The sequence below is a fragment of the Silene latifolia genome, chromosome Y (assembly GCF_048544455.1).
Source record: "Silene latifolia isolate original U9 population chromosome Y, ASM4854445v1, whole genome shotgun sequence".
Lineage (NCBI taxonomy): Eukaryota > Viridiplantae > Streptophyta > Magnoliopsida > Caryophyllales > Caryophyllaceae > Silene > Silene latifolia.
The window spans coordinates 274,761,206-274,765,885 of NC_133538.1; the positions used below are offsets into that span (position 1 = coordinate 274,761,206).

Below are 4,680 nucleotides of genomic sequence, written 5' to 3' on the forward strand. Positions count from 1 at the left end.
TTCACCCAACTCACAACTCCATAACCAAAACACCAAATCCAATCTATATATATATATATATAAAATATATATATATATATATATATATATATATATATATATATATATAAAATCGTGATCCTGTATTTAACTAAATTACTACGAAGTGCATTAAATCATTTAACTCAATTATAGCCTTAAATTAAACTAGATCTATGGTCCCCATTTGTTCTCCAATTACCCCGACTCCTCCCACAGTCCCACACAATTATAGATTACCCCTCATCTCCTTCATTAACGCCGGAGCAAGCCGCACGTGTTACCTGCAACGGACAATATCACTCAAACATACCACCACGAACTTCTTTTTTATTCACCCAAACCACCACCTGTCACAATATAGTCGAGGATCTCGCTGTCCACATCACCGGCGACATGTTTTCCGGTCGATAGTTGTTCAAAATCGTATTGCCGGCATTACAGCGATGACACCACCAGGTATGATTTTCCAATGTAACACTTCAATTTTTGTCGATCTAGAATACAAATCAGAAACTTAAAATAAATTTCGGTGTTCTCCCCTGGTTGCTCGACAAATTACCCTTTGTAATTGATGGTGTGTGGTTTGGGAGTGTTTGTTGGGGCGAAAAAGAAGAGAGAAATGTGCCATTGTCGAAGATGAATCAGCGACGATCGGACTAATAATGTGGTGGAGCGGCTCGCCGTTGTCAAGAAGGTTCTGGTGGTTAATACGGTGGCAACGATTGAAGTGGCGGGTGTGGTGTTCGTTCAGGGTGCGTGATGGTACTGGTGTCATATTAGTTGGTGGTGGTAGGGGTGGTGTAGGTGGTGGTTCATAGTTTGGGCCGTTCGGGGTGGATACATGAAGTATAGTTATGGGATACATGTATGAATACGGCTAGATACATTTATGATTTATGTTTCTAGCAGTACTGATAAGTGTATCCGGCAGTATTAATTTGTGTATCTGGGTAGTTCTACGATTTGTACATTTGTTTTTTGTAGCTATTCACTTGGTATTGTTGGTGGTTAATGGATTAGGGAGTGGTATTATCGGTGGTTAGTGTTATTATCGGTATTTAATAGGTGGGTGTGGTGGTAGGCGGCATTGGTGGTGGTGGTGGTTGTGACAGCAACGGTGTTGGTGGGTTCTGGTATGGTTGTGGGCTTGGTTGATCATGGTGGAGTGGTGGATACATAAAATACCAGGCCACATGGTATCTCACTATGGAGGATATGATGAACCACCTCGGTAATCCATTGAGCGAGACTAGAATTCTGCCGAGCTACTGACCAAAGATGCTCACTTCTACTAAACTTGGGCTCTCACCTTTGTCAATTTTATAATTGCTAGTGATCAAATTTGGACAAACAAGTGAAAATTAAACTAAACTAATCCGCTGTAAGTTAAGATGAGGTGAATCGATTACCGATGTGAAATTAGTAAATTACCTACAAAACCGGGCCTTGTTTAAGTTGTTTCCGAGCAATAGGGAGGACCTCCAGGACGTTGTCGCAGTTGGTCTGGATCTCAGGAATGAGGTAAATACTTACATAATGATCTCATATCTAAATATAATTATCACTAATTCAATTAAGTACATCCAAATATTTTGAATTTCTATGTTGTAAATGTTGTTGCGGTTTATGATAGTTTGTTTAAGCTCACATAGGTTAAGGATGAATCAAGTTACATCAGTCTATTGTATTATTCTAAACTAACATTCATATTGATCCAAAGGCCTGGTCGTGTATATGCTGATAATAGCATTGAATCGCCGGTATGCCAGTCCACTTGCCTTTTTTATTTATGTCTGGATAATTCTGAGTAGCTATGGTAAATCATGGTACATTAATACACGGTGAGTGATGACCAATGTGGCACACATAGTTTGTCATTTTGAATCTGATCAAGTTAGGATTGACATAGTGAGACGGTATGTCAAGATTAGTTTTAGTGAAGACGAGAGCTCATCTTGGTGATTACTATTTTGTAGCTGACAGTTTCCCTGATTATTCTGTAGCTCTACCTAGCAGGACTAGATTTTAACTGTCATGGGTGTTTGTGAAGTGTTTATATCAGTGTTTAGTGTGAGATATAGGTACTTAATACGGAGTAAAACAGAAGGGACCGAGTAACATACGGAGTATGTTTTATTTTGAATTTGAGGGAAGACCAAAGATTTAGACACAAATGTTATTGCCAGGTGGTAGAGTGATCCGGCGCATGGATCGGTATCTATTAGCCATATGTATAGGTACAAACAGACGAGATAAGTCGGAGACGGAGATAATAAAGCAAAAGACAGGACACGATGAACCACCTATGCAGTCAATTGGTGAAATTAGGATTCTGTTGAGCTACTGACCAAAGGTGCTCACTTCTTCTAGCCTTATCTCTCACCTTTGTCAATTTTGGTAATTGTCAATGATCAAATTTGGACAAAAAAGTGAAAATTGAAAGCAATATACCTTTGTCAATTTTGGTAATTGTCAGAATCATATTTCTAAATTAACCTTACATTAGTGTGATGTTCATGACCTAGTTATGGGGTTGCAAAGCCACTACCAATGCTGGTTTTGTAGACTGGTTTATGCTTCAACACATTCCAAGATATGTAAACTCCTGAAAGACGACATCTAAGTCAGAATCACATTGTACAAGTATATTTATCTGGCGGGTTTTATGCTTCAACGCATTCCAAGATATTGGCGAAGAGATATGTAAAGACCTCAAACTTGAGCTTAGGACGAAAGCGCGATTACTTTTTTTTAGTTATATTTATATTGTTGACTTTTACTATTAAAACAATCCCTTTATATTTCTGGCGGGAAAGAAATAAGAGAGGCGTGGTCATATCGAGAAAATATATTTGACCGTCTGAGCCAGCAGTTTTGGAATTGACTGATAATCAAGATCTCTGCAGCCAAATTGGTATTAAGGAATGTTTTGATTTTCATGAAAGAGGATAGACAGTAGAAAGGGGTACGCCTACATCGCTGTTGAAATCAGCATGAATAATCGTCACTGTCGTTTCACTTTTCTGATCAAATTGCGATTATATTGTCTTCTGTAAGTCTGTAGGATGACAAAGGTGGTCATAAAACTGGCACATATGTGCATTGGCCAAGGCACGATACCTGATCCGGAAGGAATGAAAGTATCGTGTTTTTACAGGTGAGCTGTGGTATTGAGACATTGTTTAAGCAGCTCTGGTGTATATTGACTACCTTTAGAATGTTAACACACTCATGGGTTTGACAATGAAACTTTAATTGTTGGTCTTATACCTTGGTTAGTAGGTAGCTAGCCTAATTTGGTCTTTAGAGGAGTTGTTTTTCTATCAAGCTTATTTTTTCAGATTGTTGAGGGACTGGAGCAGCACACATGAACTGAAGCTCTAGTGTATTCGAAGTTCAAAGGAACATTTCTAGTCGCTTAATGCGATTCCTATTTGCATGGCTGTTAGACGTGTTGGAGTTTTGCTGGTCAGACTGGTGAAGGAGAATACAATATGAGGTGGACTGCAATAGAAAGATTATTGAATGCAACTATGCAATTTGCAGATTAAGGAATGTTCCTGTGCACATTGCAAGTTATAGCATTGTTTCCAATTAGACTATGAATATGTTCAAAGTCTATTAGATAACAAGAAGGTTAGTTGTAGGGGCATGTTTTTCCTATTAAAAGATTGTTTTGGTTTTCCTTAGATTGTATTTAGTTTTGGGGCTGGTTTATGTTTTTTTTTTAATCTTTAGTAGAATTGAATTTTGTATGAATGGTGTAATTTTGTTATTAATGGAATTTCCTACTTTTTACAAAAGAAAGAGAATATTGCTTACTTACAATTATGGCATGTATAAAACGGTAGTTATCAACATATTTGGCGATGCAAAAAACGCCAAATTATGCTATGAATATGCTAAAAGCCATATTAGCCAAGCACACTAACGAAGGCGCTGGAATATGTTAAAAGCCATATTATGGTTGGCTAAAGGTAGACAATATAAAGTTAAATTCAGTGCTAAGTGTATGAATGGAACTGTTTGGAAATTATTTAAATGACAAGCTCTCTTAAAAAGAGATGACCAAACAATCTTTATTAATCCTTATTAAGTCCTTAAGAACCTTTAGCCAAGCATAATATGATTAGATACACTCATTTACCTTGCTAGATACATACATTTTCATTTTTAGATACACTCATTTAACTTGCTAGACATCGACATTTACCTTTCTAAATACACGTCTATGTCATGCTACATTCATTTAAATAGCTAGATACATATCTTTAAGTTAGTAGACACATACCCGTAGCTTTCTAGATACATAATAAGGGAAATGGTTTAGGGTTGCGCGGGCCGCCTAATCCAACCATAAACCCTTCCCGTCCTAAATTTAGGATACCCGTCCCCCCATTATGATCTCATTCCCCCTTGGAAAGGATACCTTGGAAAGGCTTTATGTATCACCTTTAACTTGCTACACACATACTTTTAGCTAGTTAGATACACACTTTAAATTATTAGATTCACACTTTTAACTTGCTAAATAAACTCTTTTAAATTACTAGATGCATACCTTTAGCTAAATAAATACTCTTCATTTAAGTTATTAGATACATACCTTTAGTTTGCTAGATACACTCATTTAAATTACTAGATACATACCTTAAGCTA

General features: G+C 37.1%; 1 long non-coding RNA gene across 3 annotated transcripts; it reads left to right on the forward strand.

The window, feature by feature from the left end:
* Positions 1-216: 216 nt before the first annotated feature.
* LOC141634321 (uncharacterized) lies at positions 217-3,828 on the forward strand. Of its 3 annotated transcripts, none has more exons than XR_012539041.1 (3): positions 217-1,542; positions 2,208-3,178; positions 3,363-3,828. It is a non-coding gene; the product is annotated as an uncharacterized LOC141634321 (long non-coding RNA). The 3 variants fall into 3 exon arrangements; XR_012539040.1 differs by having other exon boundaries at positions 2,208-2,374; XR_012539042.1 differs by lacking the exon at positions 2,208-3,178.
* The last annotated feature ends 852 nt before the right edge of the window (positions 3,829-4,680 follow it).